General features: G+C 38.2%; 1 long non-coding RNA gene across 3 annotated transcripts in view; it reads right to left on the minus strand.

The window, feature by feature from the left end:
- Window positions 1-22,230, minus strand: part of LOC746183 (uncharacterized) — a 118,407-nt gene that overhangs the window by 91,510 nt on the left and 4,667 nt on the right. For all 3 annotated transcript variants that reach the window (XR_673525.4, XR_010148097.1, XR_010148098.1), the window contains one exon: window positions 20,604-20,741. This is a non-coding gene — a long non-coding RNA (uncharacterized LOC746183). The remainder of the gene's footprint in view (window positions 1-20,603; window positions 20,742-22,230) is intronic.

A 22,230-nucleotide genomic window follows, 5' to 3' on the forward strand; every position in this document is an offset into this window, starting at 1 on the left:
ACAGATTGTTGGCTGAAGTCTGAATTGATACAAACTACAGTTTTCTGGAGAAGTTTGGTGATATTAAATATCCATTCCCTTTGACCTGATGATTCCAGTTTTAGAATGTTTGAGGGTTTTTGTAACAGGAGTGTTTTCAGAATGAAAACTGAAAACAACCTAAATGTGCATCAATAAGAGATTGGTTAAGTAATTATATAAAACATGATATAGATCCACACACATTAACATGGAAAGATGTTCCCAATATATAGCTTAAAGGGAAATGGAGATTACAGATCATATGTACAATATGACTGAAATATATATTATATATAATATGTTATATATATATCATATATTATATATAATATGTTATATATATATCATATGTTATATATCTTCACATCCTGCTTAGGCATAGGAAAAAGTCTACAACAAAATATTAACAGAGTTATATCTGTATGGTGTGATTATACCTAATACTCTTTTTTTTTTTTTGAGATGGGATCTTGCTCCGTTGCCCAGGCTAGAGTGCAGTGATATGATCATAGCTCACTCTAACCTTGAACTCCTAGGCTCCAGGGATCCTCCTGCATCAGCCTTCTGAGTAACTAGGACGACAAATGCATACCTCCACACCTGGCCACTTCTTTTTGTAGAGATGGGGGTCTCCCTGTGTTACCGAAGCTGGTCTTGAACTTCTGACCTCAAGCTATCTTCCTACCATGGACCCCCAGAGTGCTGATATTATAGGTGTGAGCCATTACGCCTGCCCCTACCAGTACCTTTTTCCTTTTTTTTTTTTTTTTTTTTTGAGATGGAGTTTTGCTCTTGTTGCCCAAGCTGTAGTGCAATGGCACGATCTTGGCTCACTGCAACCTCCGCCTCCCAGGTTCAAGTGATTCTCCTGCCTCAGCCTCCTGAGTAGCTGGGATTACAGGCATGCGCCATCACGCCTGGCTAATTTTTGCATTTTTAGTAGAGACAGGGTTTCATTGTGTTAGCCAGGATGGTCTCAATCTCCTGACCTCATGATCCGCCCGCCTCGCCTCCCAAAGTTCTGGGATTACAGGCATGAGCCACCACGCCCGGCCTCCAGTACTCTTTTTTAATCCAGACGTTTATCTGCATTTTCTGATTACTTTTGCATTAAGAAAGTATTAGTCTATATTCAGAAAACATAATAAAGCCATTCTAAACAAATTACACTAGGATGGGCTTCCTTATCTACTCTGCATTGCCGGTCTCACTTCTAAGTACACGAGATCAGTTCATCAAAGGCAGTCAGTCCTTCTGAGGCCAGCTGAGAATGATGTGGAGGGGTTGTTATTCTCCATAATGTGGATCTGCTATCAAGCAGATCATGCCATATCTGCAGTCAAAGAGACCTCTAAGATCTGTTTTAAATTCTGACTCTGGCATTTTGGCAGTACTGTATACTAAGCAGCAAGATGAGGACCAATTAATTCCACAAATTCAACTATGACTAATTTTTAATCAATGAATTGGCTCTTTAACTTGGGCTTTTGGGAAACACAAAGAGGGAGCAATTTATTGAGAGTTGCCCTGAGATCATTTACCGAGATTTTAAGTGTGTATGTCCTCACACATGCACACACATACACACACACACATCTCTGTACTATGGTGACATTTAGTATATTCCTGGATGTGTTGTTCTTTTCCAGGAATTTCTGTTATTGCATATCAGGCAGCAATTGAGGCATTCTGAGCTTTTGCCTAGATAATGACTCAACAGAACAAAGCAGCCAATTCTTGACTTTTGAATTTCGAAAATTTTTTTGACACTCACAGCAGACACAATAGCATAAGAGGGAAAAAAATCAATGAAAGAAAAATAGAATTGAAGAAAAACTAAGAAGTTCTTAGTCTGGTCAGTATTTCTGAGAAAACCCGATGTATCTGGCCCTTTCCCCCAGTCTAGGTCAGGACACTGAGAGGACAAAATAAAACCCAAAGGTCAGTTTGGGAGTCGGAGAACAAAAATAGCACATGCCTTGTTTCCCAGGTGAACTTTGGGGTATGGGAGGGTCTACCCCAGCATAGGAAGACAACAGTGGAGTGTCATGGCTGTAATATATGTATAAGCAGATGGGCCTATGGCAGGTTCACAGAGGCACACCCTAGCATCACCCCAGCAACATGGGGTGCAACATGATGCGTACACCCCAGCAACACGGCAAGCAGCCAAGAGCAACACACACACATGTGACATTGGGTTGCAATGAGCTCCAAGAAACCTTGCCATTGGAATAAGGGGATATCTGAGTGTCCATTTGCACTGCCGTAACAAAATATCACAAAATGGGTAATTTGTAAACAATAGGAATTTATTTCTCATGGTACTGGAGGCTGAGGAGTCCAAGATCAAAGTGCCAGCTGGTTTGGTATCCGGTGAGGGTTGCTGTCTGCTTCCAAGATGATGCCTTGCTGCTGCATCCCCCAGAGGGACAAACACAAACACTGCTTTCTCATGTGGTAGAAGGGACAGAAAGGCAAAAAGGGGCTGAGCTCACTCCCTCAATCTGTTTTACCTAAGGACACTAATCCCATCCTTGAGGGCAGAGCCCTCATAACCTAATCACATCCCAAAGGCCCCATCTCTTAATATTGTTGCAATGGGGATTAAGTTTCAATATAAATTTTGGAGGGGACATGAATATTCAAACCATAGCAGGGGGCATAGTAATCTTTCCCTGATGCTTTGATATTATTTTTGCCCCCCAAATGTAAATGCAAAATCAAGAAGAAAACAGGAAGAATAAAATAACATATTTACTGAAATTACCTTGAATTTACTAAGCTTAGGTTGCCACCGCTTGCTAAATGAAGAATTTAGTTAGAAATAAATTCAACTCTATTTAATTAGTTTTGAATGGCAAAAACTGCAATTTCTTTTGCACCAATCTAGTAGAAAATTAGAAAAATCAATATAAAACTTGTGTTTTTCCTGAGTATTGTACCTGATTTAAATAAGCTAGGGATGCCAACTGAGGGATTCTTCGCCACCTAAGGACTTCTTGGCCATAGCCTGAGCTATATCATTGGCATAACTCTTTCTAATCTTAATGACCAACCCCACTATATTTGTAGAGTCGTTGGCTGGGTACATACTTACCAGCCTAGCTTCACAGTCAAAATAAGCCTCACACAGACCACTATATCTTTCTGGGCCCTCCCTAAGAACAAGTATCCTTGGATAGGCCCCTTTATCATAATTGCAAGGGCCTGTACATCTGCCCATTATTTGGTATGAAAAAAATGATTTTGGAGTAAAATGCCACTATTCTGAAGGACTTTTTCTATTTTCTTTTTAAAAACTCTTTCCAATCCCCTGGCTCCACCCAGCATACACACAACACACACATACACACACACACACACTCACACACATTTCTCTCAACATATGTGTTCCCCCAACAAACAGACACAAACATCTTGACCTTTACATCCAAATGTGGTCCCCAGAAAACCAAAAGAAGTAAACACAAAGCAGTTATCTCTGCATCATAACAAAAATTTTGCAATATCATTAACACCTTCTAATCCTATCTTCATCACCACGTGCATACTATATACAAGAAAAAAGTATTCTCTAGCTCATTCCTGAGGAATACGAAAAACAAGATTGGTAAAGGCTGCATTACTGCTTAAGTTAAAAGAGAATGTATAGGGATGACCAGTGATTCTTTCATAAACCTTGAAGAATGTTTGGCTCAAAGAGATAAGCTCCTAACAACTCAGTGCATGGAGGGGGAAAGCATGAAACAGGGAGCAGAAAGGAATACTGCATTTAGTCAAAACTTCAGAAGAAATCATTGAGAACAGCCATAATAAAATTTAGACAGAAGTAGATTTAACTTGAACACTGTTGGGAATTGCAGTTCCCCTGATTGCCAGAGGCTTTGTATATCTTTTATATTTTATTAGCAATTTCTCCCTGAAAAAAGAAGCAGACACACAGTATTCACTTTATATTAACAATGCATCATTTTTATCCTCTTGCTTACTCTGGGTCATTTCTTTATAGTTTGCAGAAGATGTATACAAACTCCCCACTGACCTCCAGTCTAACAATAGAGTTCTAATCATTTAGAATAGATGTAAAACTTTGACATCCATTCTATAAGAAATTTCCAAGCAACATGGGATTCTGGGATTGTACATCTCATTAACAGAACACTAGTGTTTTATTAATTTGGCAGTTATGTGCTAGATGAAGTTGAGCCAGGACGGATGGCTTAGGACACTGCTACACTGATTGCTATGCAGCAGAATTGCTTGCTTACTTGGCTGCATGCACAACTAAAATGCAATTTCCATGAAGCCGAGAACTATATTGTTTTTATATCTTCAGCCCCAATTGTCATTAAATATTTGAATAATAAGTGAATGGAGTTTCTTAAAGTTTTTAAGATCCAGAGTAAGGAGAAGCTGAACTCACTGGGTAGCAGTGGCAAAATACAAATATTTCCCATGAGGTTTCCTCTAAAAGGATCAGAACAGGATCATACACAGGCAGGACAACCTTCTAACAGGTCTCTGGGTCCAGTGAAACTGGCATGGATAAGGATCAGGATCTACCAACTTTTTAGCCAACAGGTATTGGCATAAAGCAACATGATTTTTCAAAGGAAACAAGATGGAAAAGATAAAGAAAAGAGGCAAAACATATGAAGGAAGAAGAGAAAACATGGGAGGCCACATACAAATCAGAGGTCTGTCATTCTGCCTCAGCAGCCCTCAGATCACAGGCTGGTGCATCTGACCCACGTGATCCGTGGACTTCGCAGTGTGTGTACAGGCCAATGTATTTACAATAGCATAACTGCTCATAGATCAAGAGTTTCTGGGCACTGATGCACATTTTCTTATGCATGGAGATGAGGCAATTTGGAAAAATCTAGCCAATTTAGTTTTTTGGTTTTTGGGTTTTTTTTGTATTTTTTTTGAGACAGGGCCTTGCTTTGTCGCACAGGCTGGAGTGCAGTGGCGCGATCTTGGCTCACTGTAACCTCTGCCGCTTGAGTTCAAGCGATTCGCCTGCCTCAGCCTCCCAAGTAGCTGGGATTACAGGCACATGCCACCACACCTGGCTAATTTTTGTGTTTTTAGTAGAGACAGGGTTTCAGCATCTTGACCAGGCTGGTCTTGAACTCCTAACCTTGTAATCCGCCCATTTCAGCCTTCCAAAGTGCTGGGATTACAGGCATGAGCCACCATGCCTGGCCTACCAATTTAGTTCTTACTGATGCCTATTATGATAAGATTTTCTGACCCCAAACTCAGGATACGTTGTCTGATCAATGTCTTGTCTGATAGGGGGGACACTGAATTCCAGGACTGCTCCAGAAGATTTAAAATACGTGTTTTAAAATCCCTTTTATTGAAATTCCAGACCATGAAAAAAAAACCACAAAAGGTACTCTAAAATTGATCCTAAACCCAACTCCCCAGTTCAAAACTCAAGATGCTTTATAGAACTTATAACCAACTCTGTTGAAAACATTGATTCTCTACATACACAGCACTCCTTACGCTAAATGTGCAAGGACTTTTCCAAAACTATTCAATTCTCTAGGGAACACCCACTGGTTGTCCTATAATTTAATTCAATTTTAACATTATCTACCTGTAGTTAATGTCAGATCTCACAAGTTCATGGGCTCAGTCCCACAAGATTTCCCCCACTTCAGATGCCAATCACAAGTCTGGGCCTCCCATACTTCTGACCCACTGTCTATACTGGGGAATCCTATGACCACTCCCCTTCAGGTTTAATAATTTGCAAGAATAGCTATTAGAACTCAGGGAAATATTTTACTTTTGTTTGCCAGGTTATTATAAAGGATATTATAAAAGATAGAGATGGATAGCCAGACGAAGAGGTACATAGGAAGTAGTCCAGTAGGGTTCCAAGCATGGCAGCCTCTGTCCCTGTGCAGTTAGGATATGCCACCCTGTAGGATTGTGGATGCATTCACCAACCCAGAAACTCATCAAATTTCATCACTCAAGAGTTTTTGTAGAACTTAATCTCCAAGCCCTCCCCCTTCCTGGAGGTGAGGGGATAGGGCTGAAAATTCCAGACCTCTGATTGCTTGGTCTTTCTGGTGACCAGCCTATCTTGAGGCTATCTAGGGACTCCACTGTAAGTCCTATCATTAGCATAAATGCAAATGTGTGTAAAAGGGTCTCATTATGAAAAACAAAAGACACTGTTATCATTCAGGAAATTTCAAGGGTTTTAGGAGCTCTGTGCCAGGAACTAGAAACAAAGACCAAATTTTTTTTATTATACCTCACCAACCCTCCATATAAACCATAATTAAATTTCCTAAATGCAAAAACTGTAAATATATATTCTATTATTTTTATGTCCTTGTGATAGTTAATTTTATGTGTCAATATGGTCAGGCTAAAGGATGCCCAGATAGCTGGTAAAACATTATTTCTTAGAATTTCTGAATGTACCTCTAAAAATGTTTCTGGAAGGGATTAGCATTTGCATCCGCAGACTGATACAGTAGTTCGCCCTCATCAATGTGGCTAAGCTTCCCTAATCTGTTAAGGGTCCAAATCGAACAAAAAAAATAGAGAAAGGGGGAATTCATTCTCCGTTTGAGATGGGATGTCCATTTTCTCCTGCCCTTAGACATTGGAGCTCCTTGTGGCCCTTCAGACTTGAACTGAATTAACACCACTAGTTCTCCTCGTTCTTCAGCTTGCAGACAGCAGATCATGGAACTTCTCGGCCTCCACAATTGCATGAGACAATTCTCATAATAAATTGACCGATTGATCGACTGATGATTGATAGATTAGATAGATAGATAGATAGATGATAGACAGATAGATACATACATACATACATACATACATACATACATACATACATAGATCCTATTAGTTCTGCTTCAAAACCTGGACCAATACAGTCCACTTGGTATTTAAGTTACTTTAATAAGAAGTAGGCTTTCATGAAATTTACTATCCTGGTTTAATTTCTTTAAAATAATTTTCCTTGAATTTTAACTTTTAGAAAACAAATGAGAGATGTTTACATTCAATCAGTTCTTTCACGCTGAAAAACTATTGTATAAATGGAAGCATGAGAATGGTTTTTTCCCCTACCTATCTCCAAGGCTGAATGAGAGCTGCTTATGACAAATTATGGGGTGGGCTTTAATGCAGATGTGTCTGAATCTCGGAAACTATATCTGTATGAAGACCCAGACAAAGGTAGCATGCTGAGTACAGTTAGGAGAAAATACCTAGGAAATATGTAACTCTGAGCAGTTAATGTGTTTACAATTACAAAATCTTGTGTCAGTGGTTGTTGGTAAGGTGACTAGCATCTAATAGTAGAAAGGACCCAGAAATCCTCAGTGCCTGTATGCAGTTCAGAAGCTGCCTGTTTGACATATGTTACACAGTATTCTTTCCTTTGGATTAAAAAAAAAATAACCCAAAAGAGGAAAAGTAAGGTCCCCTCTAACCACCAATTAAGCCCTATCCCCTTATCTGTCTCTCTCTCTATCCCCTCCATAGGTAACTGTTAAGAGTTGATATTTACTACTCCAGGTCTCTATAATTTTTATTACTTGTATTATCTCATGACTATATACAATTTTATTATCACTTTTGGGGTTGGGGGTTTTGTTTTACAATTGAAGTATATTTTACAAATAATAAAGTATACAAACTCTTGAGAATTCAGCTCGGTGTATTTTTTACCTATATATTTCCACTTGGACAATCAATACTTTGAAACTTTCTAAACCCAGAAGGCTTCCTCAGGTCCTTTTCAAGTGAACATCCCCTGACCCCAAAGGTAACCACTATTCTCAGCCTTTTACCACAGATTAATTTTGCCTAAGGTCAGATGCAAATTTTGGGACTAAGAAATCCCTTATCACTGCTGTTTGTGATTATGGATTATTTAAAAATTAGAATATGAACAATAAAATAGACTGGTTGTAAAATGGCATAGATATTTTTAGATGGTTCAAAAATCCTTTCAGTAACTTCCTTTGCTTCAGGGTCAAAGTGGTGAGGAGCAGGGCATGTGTGCAGACAACAGAGATTTCCTGAATTGATGCCTTCATTCTCTGGCCCACGGAAGGGAGGTCAGGTTGTCTTTATCCAAAATTCAGAGGAAAAGCCTCTGTAGGTTTCCAGAATGTTAGGAGACTAGGCCTCATAAGAAGTCTCTTTGAGGCTGTGGGGAGGGGCCTCGCCTAGGAGCCCTCCATCACTTGTGTATGCTACGAAATTTAAAAGTGGCAGCCTCAGTCGGGCGTGCTGGCTCACACGTGTAATCCCAGCACTTTGGGAGGCTGAGGCAGATGGATCGCTTGGCTCGGGAGTTCAAAACCAGCCTGGGCAACATGGTGAAACCCCATCTCTACCGAAAATACAGAAAATTAGCCAGGCGTAATGGCATGCGCCTGGGGGTCTGAGGTAGGAGGATTGCTTGAGCCCAGAAAGTCGAGGCTGCAGTGAGCCAAGATCGCACCACTGCACTCCAGCCTGGGTGACAAAGTGAGACCCTGTCTCAAAAAAAAAAAAAAAAGTGATAGCCTTTAGTTACTTGGGTTGCACTCTTCGGTGTGTCACATCAAAGCCCAGAGTAGATCTGAACAACAGAAGAGACACACACCAAATGACCCACCATGCTATGACTCTAGCCCAGACATTTGGGGATGTTCAAGCTGTGTCCACTTGGGACATTGCCGTTACAACAATAACTAGCATTTACTGAGCATCCACTCTGGGTCAGGCATAGGGAGCTACAGTCATGGACTTTTTAACAATGATTGCATCAGTGATGGACGGCATATACAACAGTGGTCCCCTAAGACTATAATACTGTATTTTTACTGTACTTTTTCTATGTTTAGATATGTTTAGTTACACAAATACTCACCATTGTGTTACAATTGCCTCAGTATTCAGTGCAGTAGCATGCCATGCAGGTTTGTAGCCTAGTAGCAATAGGCTATACCATGTAGTCTAGGTGGCTCTACCATTTAGGTTTTTTGAAGTACAATCTATACTCCAAAATGTATATAAAATGCAGTCATGTATTGCTGAACAATGGGGATACATTTGGCTATTGGTTACATTCAGTCTTCTGTTACCTGGGCTGCACTATTATGTGTGTTACATCAGAGCCTCAATTTCTTTTTCTTTTTTTGAGACAGAGTCTCACTGGGTCACCCAGGCTGGAGTGCAGTGGCGTGATCTCAGCTCACTGCAATCTCTACCTTCCAGGTTCAAGCAATTCTCCTGCCTCAGCCTCCCATGTAGCTAGGATTAGAGGCATCCACCACCATGCCTGGCTAATTTTTGTATTTTTAGTAGAGACAGGGTTTTGCCATGTTGGCCAGGCTAGTCTCGAACTCCTGACCTCAGGTGATCCTCCCACCTCAGCCTCCCAAAGTGCCATTTCCTTGCAACAAAACAGCCAAATGTATCTCCATTGTTAAGCAATGCATGATTATATTTTATATACGTTATCCCAACCTGTCTTCAACAATTACCTCATGTTTTTGGTATTATTATTGTTACAACCCTCATTTTACAGATAAATCACAAATCAAAAAGTTAAGTGATTTTCACAAAGATCACAGATTGTAAGTGTTAGCCGACACTGGACCCAGGTCTGCCAAATTCCTAGCTTGGGATTTATTTTTGCCTGTGGTAAATTGATTGTAGTAATAGCCCCCAGTTCTTTACTCCTCCCTAGGTCTGTGACCTTGCCATGTAACTCTACAGTTCCTGCCTATTTTGACTGCACTCCGCCATGTGACTTGCATTGGCCAATGATATGACACATATAGACTTGCAAAGCACTTTCACAGTTGAGCTTACCTGCTCTTACTCCTCTATCATGGCCTGATACCATGTGTGGGCTAAATAGAAATAGTACCAAGTCACCCTGGTAGTCCCACTGAGGCTGTCAGAAATCAGCCAACAGCCAAACAACTCCCAAACATGTTAGTGAGCCCACCCAGATCATCTGAATCCTGTCAAATTTTGAGCTAACTAAATGCTTCTTGTTGTAAGCCACTGAGGTTGTGTGGTTGTTGATGCAGAATTGTTGTGGCAATAGATGATTAATACACTACACTGCCCCTGCAGTTAGACTGCCTAGGTTTGAATCCCAGCTCCAATACTAGCTGAGTGACCTTGGGAAGTTACTCAACATCTCTGTGCTTCAGTTTCCTGGAAATGAGGAATGTAGATGTATAATGTGGATTATTGTAGTATCTATTTCATAGGGTATTTCTAAAAATGTAAAAGCTTTTTTATGACATATAAATTATATAAAATACACTGTACAAACCTTTAGTGTACATATTGATGGATTTTTACATACACTTATACACATGTATATATGCTCATATAACCACTAACAAGATCCAAATATTTCAGATCTTCAAAATGTCCCTTTGTCCCTGCCTGATCAGTAGCTCCTCAAAAGTAAGTACTATTCTGACTTCCATCATCATGTATTAGTTTGGTCTGTTTTTGAAATTCATATAAACAGAATACAATATGTACTCTGTTGGGCTTACCATATTTCACTTGTGTGACTCTGTGTGAGATCATCCATACACTTCAGTATAGCAGTGGTTTGTTCCTTTTCATTACTATGTAATATTGCATGGCATGAATACACCATAATTATTATCTATTCTGTTCACATTGATGGACATTTGAGTTTATTCCACTTTGGAGCTTTTATAAATAAAACATTACAAACATTCTTGTACATGTCTTTTAGTGGATATAAGATCTCACTTATATTTTACTCATATACCCAGGAGCAGAACTGTTGGATCATAGGTTATACATATGTTTAGCTTTATGAATGCTGCCAAAACAGTTTTCTAAAATGTTGTGCCAATTTACAATCCCATTAGCAATGTATGAGTGTTACAATTAATTCATATTCTTTCCTGCATTAAGAGATAAAAAGTCAAGTCATAGACTGAGAGAAGATTTTATAACAATATATAATTGACAACTTTCTGAAGAAAGAACTACAAATCAACTGACCAATCAAAAACTTCTACAAAAGCAATATAGACAGTTCAATTAAAAATGGGCAAATGACCTGATCAGCTCTTCAAAAAAGATGTTCAAACGGCATATAACAGGTTCATCAACATTTGTTATCAGAGAGAGATGCAAATTAAACCATAATGAGACAACATTACTATCAAGAATGCTAAAATTAAAACTACTGACAATGCCAGGTGTTTTCTTTTGTTTTTAATAGATGGCATCCAACACTACACATCATTCAGCAACCTGTTGTTCAGTTAACATACAGGCTTAGAGAGCTGAACATGTTGCTACAAATATAACTAACTCATTCCTTTTAAGTTCTCTTTAGAATTCCATAGTATAAAAATACCACAGTTCATTTCAACATTTCCATTCCAATGGAAATTTACTGTTCCAAATGAACAGTAACGAACAATCATATATGCCTCCTTGTGCACATGTGCAAATGTTTCTCCAGAGTAGACAACAGGGGATAAAGTTTGTGTGTCACAGAGAATGTGTATTTTTAGCTTTAATCATTACTAGAAAAATCACCTCTTTATCAGCTGTATTAATCGGCTGTCCTGCCAATAGTGTATGAGACATCTAATTTAACAAATTAGATGTCATCCAATTTTTAATTAATTTTTTAAATTGATGTTTAAAGTGGAATATTATCTTAGTTTTGCTTTCTGTGCTTACTAGTGAGGTTAAACATCTTTTCATGACTTTATTGGCCATTCGTATATCCACTTCTATGAATTGTCTTTTCATAACTTTGTTCTTTTTCTGTTAATTGTTTATTTTTCTTACTAGCATCTATTTCTAATGCAAATCTTCAATATTTGGTGTGTTTTGTGAATATTTTCTTTCAATCTACCAAGTGTTTTCTAACTTATACTGATCTTTATTGTGACAAGGGTTTATAACTGTGATTCAGTAAAACTTAGTATTTTCCCTTATGGCTTTTGCTTTTATTTCCCGTTTATGAAGGTCTTTCCTATACTAAAGAATGCATATATTTTTATAATATAGTTTTAGTATTTACCTTTTTAATACACTTGGAGTTTCTAGTATAAGATATGTCTGACTTTTTCTCCAAGTAGAGGGCCAATTTATTGAATAATAAATCCTTTCACCTCTTATCTGAACAACGGAGTCATAATATACCAAATTTTATGTAAGAGAATATATATTTCTAATCTCTGTTCTGTTTCATTGACTCACTTATATATCCCTGCACCAACACATTGTTTTAATTAATATCTTTATTTTATTTTCTAGCAAGTGCTATTACAAAGCCCCTGCTTTTTTATTCCTTTCCGAAATTGCCTTGCTCTTCTAGCACATTTACTTTCATAAAATTTTTAGAATTATTCTGTTAAATTTGGCTTAAAAATCATACTTATATTTTTATTGCAGTTGGGATTGCATTGAATTTGTAGATTATTTGCAGTAAAATTGACATTTTAAAATATTGAGCATTTCTATCCATGAACATGGTTAATCTTCCTATTTATTTCTGTCTTTTATATCCTTCAATAAAGTTTTACAGTTTTCTCCACAAAAGTCTTAAGGAACCTCTTTACATTATTTAAATTTTTGAATGAATTTTTGAAAATTTCTCCTATTAAATTTTCTTTTCTATTCCTTTTTTTTTTTTTAATTTTTGGAGATGAAGGTCTCACTTCATCACCCAGGCTGGAGTACAGGCATGATCATAGTTCACTGCAGCCTCAAACTCCTGGGCTCGAGAGATCACACCTCAGCCTCCCAGCTAGCTAGGACTACAGGCATACACCACCATACCTGGCTAATTTCTATTCTATTTTCTAATGGGATATTACTGATATATAGGTAAGGAATTTTTGTTTGTTTGTTTATTTGTTTTTACATAGTTTTTTTTTTCTTTTTTGTACTTCCTATATGAAGGTTCAATACATAGTATTTTCTAATAAATATCTTAATGTGCTTTTGGTATTTTCCTGATATTACCCATACTGGTGGAAAAGATTGAAGATAGTATGCCAGCTACCAGTATCCCACAAGATTACCTGTGAAGAATTCATGAAAATATACTAAAATAAGTTTTCATAACAATTTAGTATGGAATGAGTCTCTATTAAACCTGTTCAGGGAATATGTTTCCAAAAATATCTCATTATAATATAGGTATTATCATCCATAAAATGATCTGATACCACATTCCACCCACCACACCAGCCCAGTCCCTCTAAGCTTCTAAAACAAGTCCTCACTATCACTGCTTCCCTACTCTTCTCCTCGGCAGATTTCCCCCAGCATCTGATCTTGCTGCCTATCCCTTATATTCATCAGTTCTTCTCTTCTTCTCTCATACAGCAGTGGTCCCATTAACATGGTAAGAAACTGTTTATTTGCTTAAACAGGCAAAACAGGAGAGGAAAGCTGCACTGCCCTTTCCCTTCCTAACCATGTCTAAATACTGGCTGCCCTTAGTACAATTCTAAAATGGGGAGGGGGAAACAACCAGAGATATAGGTAAATTTAAAGATCCTTTCCCGTTGACTTCCTCTGGTTTCATCTTCAGAGTAATAAAACCAACCATAAAAACTAGTATTCATTAGGCCAGGCACAGTGGCTCACACCTGTAATCCCAGCACTTTGAGAGGCCGAGGCGGGCGAATCACGAGGTCAGGACTTCGAGACCAGCCTGGCCAACATGGTGAAACCCTGTCTCTACTAAAAATACAGAAAATTAGCTGGACATAGTGGCGGGCACCTGTAATCCCAGCTACTCGGGAGGCTGAGGCAGGAGAATCGCTTGAACCCAGGAGGCAGAGGTTGCAGTGAGCCAAGATTGCACTACTGCACTCCAGCCCCTGTGACAGAGTGAGACTCCAGCTCAAAACAAAATAAAACAAAACAAAAACTAGTATTTATTGAGCACTTACTAAGTGTCAGGCTCTGTGTGAGGTACTTTGTATTTATCATATTTAAGAACCCCAACAACATTGTAAAGTAGAGAGTATTATTATCTTCACTGGGTAGAAAGGATACAGAAGTCCGTAGAAGAAAAATAACTTTCCATGTTGCATAGCCAGTAAGTTTGGCTAAGTTAGCCACATCTGAACCAGCCCCTGTTCCTCAACTCTTCTCTAACTTGATAATGTTGTGGGAAGAAAATATGGAGCAAAATAAACACTCTTTTATCTGACACTTATATATTTGTGTTTATGACATTAAAACCTAAAAGATTTTACACATTTCACTGCTCAACACAGTAATCACTGTTTTAGCCATGAAGTACACCCATATTTTGAACCCACTGCAGGTCAGAAAATATCGTCTCTTAGTGACACGGGAGCACATATCTGAAGTTGTGCCAAAATACTACTGGTTCCCAAAATGCTCTTGGCCACATAAATGCAGAGAAAGAAAAGCATAGATGGGACTATGATATTTTACCTCACCCACCTTTTGTGGGATTCTATGAACTTCAGGCTGTGTGATCTTGAGCATGTCACTTCATTTCTCTCCGTATATCTCAGCTGCCTCAGTGGTTAAACAGTGGTAATAAGGGCACTTACCTAGTATGTTTCTGAAACTATTAAATAAGTACCTATATAGTGATCAGAAGAGCGGCTGGCCATTTCAAGTGCCACATGAGAATTCTCACCTTCCTTAGATCCTTCATCATTCCAGGTGACAAAGTTCAAATCTACTTTTATTCCAACATCTCAAACTGGATTCCAGTTTGGGGAGTGGTTTGGAGATCCAATTTTGGGGGGTCTTCAAAAACTTTTAGAAGTTTTATTTTCAGACCTACTCTCTTTTCAAAGACAGTGGGATATATGTTTCTGATCCACTGTAAAGAGTATTTGTTTGGCTTGATTTCTCTCTCCTCCTGCTAAAAGCCACTCACTACTCAAGTTCTACTATGAATCTTTTAGGAAAATAAATACTTCTTAAAGGCTTTTCCTTTGAAGCAGACCATGGTGTTTTGACCAAGTACAAATCTTCATCAGTATATCCATGTTTCTGAAGCTGGCCTCCTGTAGCTAAACGAGCTTTGCTCCCACACCTTAAGTTTCTCTACAATTGACTCACTGGGAGCTGGGCTAACCTGTCCTAGCCTCCCTCACTTCAGCCAAATAAACACATTCCTGGTTCACACCTGTGCAGTCTAGACCAGCCCTGCTGCCCTGCTGCCCTGCTGTAGCGGACTCCTGCCAAACTTTTGCTGAAGAAAACCTCAGAAACAGGAACAGGAAGCCTATTCAGGGATCAAGTTTCCTTGATATAGATCTGTCCTCTGTACTGCCTGCCTGATCCCTCATCGACCTTTTATTCTCCCACTCCTTGTGGCCTTATCTTCACTCTAACTCATTGACTTTGGGTGTCCTTGAACCAACTTTCTCTAATGGCAGTAGATTTCTTGTCTTCCAGGGCTCAGCCAGCTTTGTGACTAACCCCAGCCTGCCCCAACTGCCTGCTACCTTAGCTTGCTTTTGGCTTTGCAGTTTTCGTTGGCTACAAGCCCAAAGTAGTGACGTCATTCACCTGTACCCCCAGGGCTGACATATCCCAACCTTTTCCCTTTATGTCCCTGTGAAATGCCATGGCATCCTAGTTGAAGGAATCTCACTAAATAAAAAGGGTCAGAAAGAATTCTTTTTACACTACCAGGATGTGAACGATATGATACGGCATTGCAAAGCCAGAGAAAACACATTCAGAGGGTCCTGTTTATTCTTCACAGGGGTAATCTTGCTGTATTGGAGTTTCTAAAACCAAAGCATGCAGTTTTCAAATATTATTTTGAAGAAAATAACTCAGATAATCTGTGTCCATTAGTAGATCTTTTCATCTAGTTATAGGACCTCTATATATAAGATGAAAGAACAACAAACCACTTGTAATCCAGAGATTTGCATTCATATCATTTTTATACTACTGGCTGTGTGACTTTGGGCAAGTCCTCTAATTCTTCCAAACCTCCATTTTTCACATATATAACGTTGGGTCCAAAAACACCACTAAACTGTAGTTTTTTGAGATTATGGGATGTGTCTTATTTTTATGAGACTCTTCCCCAAAATGTGGCCCAGAGAAAATGCTCCAAATTATTGATTTCATCAGACTGATAAAAGAATCAAATAAGTTGAAGTATGCATAATCACTTTGAAAATTATAAAGCACCATATAAATATTTTTATTATTATGAATGCATTGTGTGCCAAAACATTTTATAGAATTCAGAACATATTTCCCCAAAAACCCATGGTGCAATTCCCTATCCTTCAGATCACAAATTAGATGTTACCTGAAACATTTGTTTCCCCTCCTGCGTGCCTTCATCAGGCTTGTCCTGTCCCGCTTCTTGTATCTTTTTGTCTGAGCTCCCCACTAGATTGTAAAATCCTTGAGAACAGAGCCATATGGCCTATGTCTGGGTCGTTGTACATATTAATACTATATATAGCAATTAGTATATGCCAGTCTTCATCTTAAGTGCTTTACCTATAAATATTAACTCATGTAATCCTCACAAAATTCTATAACATGGAAATTACTCTTACACCCATTTTATAAATATGGAAACGGAGGCACGGAGAAGTTAAGTGACCTTCTCAAGCACACATAGACAGTGAGTGACAGAGCTGGGATTTGGACCCAGATAGACTAATTCCAGGGTCCATGCTGTTAACTACCATATTAGAGTGCCTTGGTTGGATGGGTAGGTGGGTGGGGAAGATATTCCATGTACCATTTGTCCTTTGTTATTTCTACTTCCAGAAAAGACAATAATGTGAAAAAGCAAAGCTGAGGTTTTATACCCCACCATAAATAAGCTACCCAAAGGATTCTGGTGAGCTTGGAAATTACAGCTTTTAAGCCAAAATGACTCCTATCAACAAAGACACATTCACTTCTCCAGCCTGCCCACTTACACAATTTCCACTCTCCTCCCTCTCCCTCCTTGCCCCGTCCCCCAACAAACACATTGACTATGCACTGGATACACTGTCAGTCTGGTCAATTAATTTTGCTATGTACTTCTCCCCCTACGTATCTCACTCCATCCTATGATTTCAAATGTCCTCCAAAAAAAATTATCTTTCATACTTTTGTCCAATTTAAATCTCTATATTGAACTGCACACTAGACATTTTTACTTGGATATTTTACAGGACAGGCCTCATATTCAATGGATATTCAATTTAACATATCCAAGTCAGGACAAATGAGCTTCCCCTTCAAGTGTGTTTTTTCTAAGGGTAAATAGCAGCAAGCACCATTACTAGGTACTCTAAATAAAAACCTGGAAATCAAGTTGATCATCCCATCTTTGCATCTTATACCTACTCAGTAATTCATGAAACCCAACAATTCTCTTAACAGTATCTTAACTCCACTCCCACTCCCTCTCAGCATTGTAATCTAAGGCACCAAATCTCTCCTCTGGACAATTCTAAGAGCTTCCTAACAAAAATCCCATTTTCATTCTTGCTTTTCTCTAATCTACTCTAACACGGCAGACTCAAAAAGAAAATCATCCCCCAGCTTAAGTCCATTCAAAACCTTCCAGATGCTTTGTGGAGAAAAACAAAATCTTTACTGTGGCTTGCAAGACACTGGGTGGTTCTGCTCCCACCAACTTCTGCAACTTTAACTCATGTCTTTCATTCCCTGGCTTACTAACCTTCAGAACTTAGGGATCTTTCATGAATTCCTTGAATCTGCCAAGTTCTTTCCTGTTTCTTCTAGGCTTTTGCACATGCTGTTCCTTCTGTTTGGAACTCTTTCTTCCTTATTTACTATTTAGTCAATCCCACATTTATCTTTTAAGCCTCAGCTAAATGTCACTCCAATGAAGAAGTTACACATGTTCACCCACACATGCAGACTACATTAGGTTCCCACATTATACATTTTCATGGCATAATGAAATTTTCCTTCACTACACTTTGTTGCACGATGTATTTCCCTTTGATGGCCTCATCAAAGTTTATTATATGTATGATTATTTATTTTAGTCTATCTTTTCTGATAAACTATAAGTTCCATGAAGTCAAAGACCAGTCTTGTTCACTGTTCTGTTTACAGTGCCTAGCACACATCCTTAAATGAATGAATGAATGAACCAATGCTATCCTGGTAGTTTGGAGTGAAATAATAACAATAGACATTCAAGGTACACTTTTTTATTTTATCCTCATAACAACTTTGTGAGATGGTATTATCACCTTTTGACAGGTGAGGAAGCCAGTGTTCATAGAAATGGGGTTAGTTGCCCAGATTGCATGAGACACGGCTGGTATACAATCCAAATCTGTGTGTTCAATAGCTCAGTTCCACTGAGCAATGAGCTACTTCCCAAGTTATTGTAAAATTTATTCTTCCAGGAACAGGGATAATTGTGATCACCTCACTTTTTAAAGAATAAGTTATTGCCTATGAAAAAAATTTCTCCAGATGCTTTGTATTTTATAAATGCTGGATAATATTAGTATCTCTTTGGCATTTACAGGGAATTCTTCAGGATAAGCAAAACCAGTGTACCACCACTTTCCATTTAAAGTAAAGCCCACTAAAATCATTAGGTAAAGTCCTGATAAATTAAGAAGTATTTCACATTTATTGAAACGAAAACACATAGAGAAAGAAACTCAGTGTATTAAAGCAAATTACACAGAAAAAGGAAGTTGGTGAGATAAAGGCATGAACTAAGAAAATGGAAGAGATACTGGAAGAAAGAGAAGACAGATAAGTACAAGGACACATGGAAACAAAGAAAGAAAAACAGACTACTCAAGTCCCTGGGAGAGTCCAGAGGAGCACATGGCAAGAAAGATGCTGCTTCTGCTTCAAAGCAAAATAGTAGTGTTTCTGACTATCTAAGAGTTTAGTAGCTAATAGCCAGAGTACCTGATGACTAGAAGGTTTGCTCATACCAAGGTTTTAGAATTGATTGGTCAGTCAAAATTTAAACATAACATTTCCTATTTGCATCTAATGTCTTTGTTTGCAACATGGGTGAAAGTGAGAGGAAATTTGAGGATAGGAGTTTCTCCTCTGCTAGGCCAAAGTGTGTGTGGCCCCATCTCCAGTGCCCTATTCCCCACTTCTGAAACCAGACTGGGATTTGTCCTGATCCCCTAACTGAGTTCTTACACAGACCTGCTACAGTCAGTCCATTTTTTTTTTTAACTCTGAATGTTTTCTTCTCCATAGAATGGAGATAGACATTCTGGGCTGGTCTTTCTCAGTGCTATTTGGCTCATAGTATCTGAGAAGTGGGAAGGAGTTGAAAGAAGAATGTTTAGTGTAACCTCAAACTGGACATGTGACTCTCCACTGCATTATCCCACCCAGCCACCACCCCTAATTAGTTCTTTCACCCCTCCCTCAATTCCAACACTTTATTAAATGTTAGTTTTTTATAATTACTTACACTGTATAGTTTTTCTAGGATTATGTTATATTCACATAAATGGAAAGATTTTGAGGTCTTTAAAAATTATGGTGATACAGTTCCTACTTTATGCCTTATGCACAAGAAAATATAAATGAAGGATAAGTTAAAATAACAGCATGAGGTTTGCAAAATATTTTTTAAGAAAATCTAAATTTCCAATGTTGTTTTGGTATTCAAAGGAAAAATTAAAAAGTAAGTTGCATCCTTGGAGACATCATCCCTGTATAGCAGTGGTTTCCAAGGTGTGGTCACTGGTTTAGCTGCAGTAGCAGCATCACCTGGATATGTATTAGAAATTCAAAATCTCTCCAGGCTCCAGGTAACTGAGAGGGAAAAAAAATAAATTCAAAATCTCTGTCCCACACCAGATGTACTGAATCAGAAACTCTGAGGTTGAAGGCCAGCAATCTGCTTTGTTATAAGCCCTGCCCCTTGAAGTTTGAGAACCACTGCTTTACGCCATGAAGTAGAAGGCTTGGATGTAGATGTGTTGAGGGAAGTAATAGGAATACAGCGAGTGTGTTGGTGTGTTTTCATCGTTAAAAATGAGAATAATATTAGATTGAACTATATGATGTTGCAAATAGTCAACCATTTCTGCCCTACATAAAATATAATATAGAATTCAACATAAAAATATATATTTTAGGTTGATAATCAGTGTGATAAGAACTCATGAACTTATGAAATTTTCATAAATGTTCCCTAGTGGTCTAAAACCAACCTGATCATGGCTTCTAATCTCAGAAATGAGCTCTAAAGTAATTACAGGTATGCCTTCTAGTATCCAATAGAGATCATTGGCAGGCAGCCTCCAGCATACATTTCTTGTAAGAAAGTAAGTACTATAGTTGTCTTTCTCCAATAATTAAGACAATCAAGGAAATACAATACTTACATGTTTGCCTGCACATATCTCTGGGCCAAAATAGTAACTGACTGTATTCCCATCCCCTTCTTCTTTCAGGCATATGCCTCCCTCTTCCAAAATGTTCTTCCTTCCCAGCTATTTTTATAAGCAATTACATGCTTATAAAATAACTGACTTCTAGGATGAGATGGAAATTAGCACAGGGCTCACCAGTAATTCTGAAGCAAAGCATGAAAACTGAAGCTCTTAGCTGGAGTCAATGCAAATGAAGAGTGAGTCCCATGTTTCTCTTGTCATCCTGGGTTTATCAGTTAATATGATGCAGTAGACTCTGTTACTGGATATGGCCTAGAAAGAAAAACAACACACCTTCTGTTCAATCTATGTTAACTAGATGAGTAATGTTGAACCAGATGAATATGTTAAATGCACCTTACAATATTTGAGATCTTCAAAAGTAAAAGATGGAGCTCACGTTGGAGGGGAAGAAGGAAGAAAGAGGAGGAATGGAAAAGGGAGTAGAATGCTTTTCTTGGGTGTACATGCCTTCTTCTCAAATTACAGTGACAGTGTTTGAAAGATCAGAATTCTGTCATATAAACCCTTAAACAACAATGTCCCTCACCAGTATATATATGAGTAATATATATATATATACTGGTATGTGATGGTATACCATCATGGTAAAGGGAATCAATAAGTAGTCAATACTCATAAATGAAAGCAGAGACAGAAAAAGTAAGGGATCTACAAATTTCCATTAAACAATTGTTTGACACCATATTAAAGATTAGTTAGTGAAGACTCTTTAGCCATTCAAATTTTAAAATAATTATGCCCATTCTTACCATCTGTTCCCTATCCCAAATCGATGATATTATGATCAAAGTGCCTGCCCAGTTTGGAAATAATCCACATACTCAAGAGATCACATTTGTGTGTGTGTGTGCATGTGTGTGTGGAATATTAGTGCTCTGACTTTTGGTTGGCTGTCATTGACTTGTTTGGAGAAATGAATTCATGCTTCTCAGTTCATTTCCAGAGCAACAGACAGATGGATAGTAACCTGCCAGATCAAATTCAAGGTTACAGTATACTTGAAGAGTTTGTGGTTATGTATTTTCTTCTTAATGACAATCTTTTTTTTTTTTTTTTTTTTTTGTCTTTCTGTGTCTGATTTATTTCACTTAGCAAATGTCCTCCAGGTTCATCCACATTGTCATAAATGGCAGGATTTCCTTCTTTTGAAAGTTGAATAGTATTCCATTGCATATATATACCACATTTTATTCATCCATCTGTAGACAGTTTGCTTCCATATATGTATTTTTTTTTTTTTGAGACAGAGTTTCGCTTTTGTTGCCTAGGCTGGAGTGCAATGACAATCTCAATCTTACCTCCTTATCCATACCATGTGACCTCAATCAGCCACCTGAGAGTTGAGGGCATTGCCACTTTGCAACCAAACTAAGGTGTGATATGAGTTCTACAACTTATCAAGAGCCCGGAGATCTTGAGATAATTAGAACTAGGTAAAGGCAATAGATTATGTATCTGTTCTTTCTTAATTATTCTTGCATACCCTCAATAGAAAGGTGAAAATTTTGTTCTGAATGTGTATGTATATTTGATCATAAGAGTGGGGACAAAGCTAGCTGTTAGTCACTGTGAACCAAAGATACTTCCATCTGGTCAGTTTTGTCTGTCACCCAAGTGTTAAAATTGTATTCTACTCTAAATAAGACAGAAATACTTGTTTCTATTAATTATAAAAGCCTCACCATATTTAAAACTTTTAGCCTGGCCTTTCTGATCTAGTCAAATAAAATAATGGGTT

The sequence above is a fragment of the Pan troglodytes genome, chromosome 10, assembly GCF_028858775.2.
Source record: "Pan troglodytes isolate AG18354 chromosome 10, NHGRI_mPanTro3-v2.0_pri, whole genome shotgun sequence".
NCBI classification, from domain to species: domain Eukaryota; kingdom Metazoa; phylum Chordata; class Mammalia; order Primates; family Hominidae; genus Pan; species Pan troglodytes.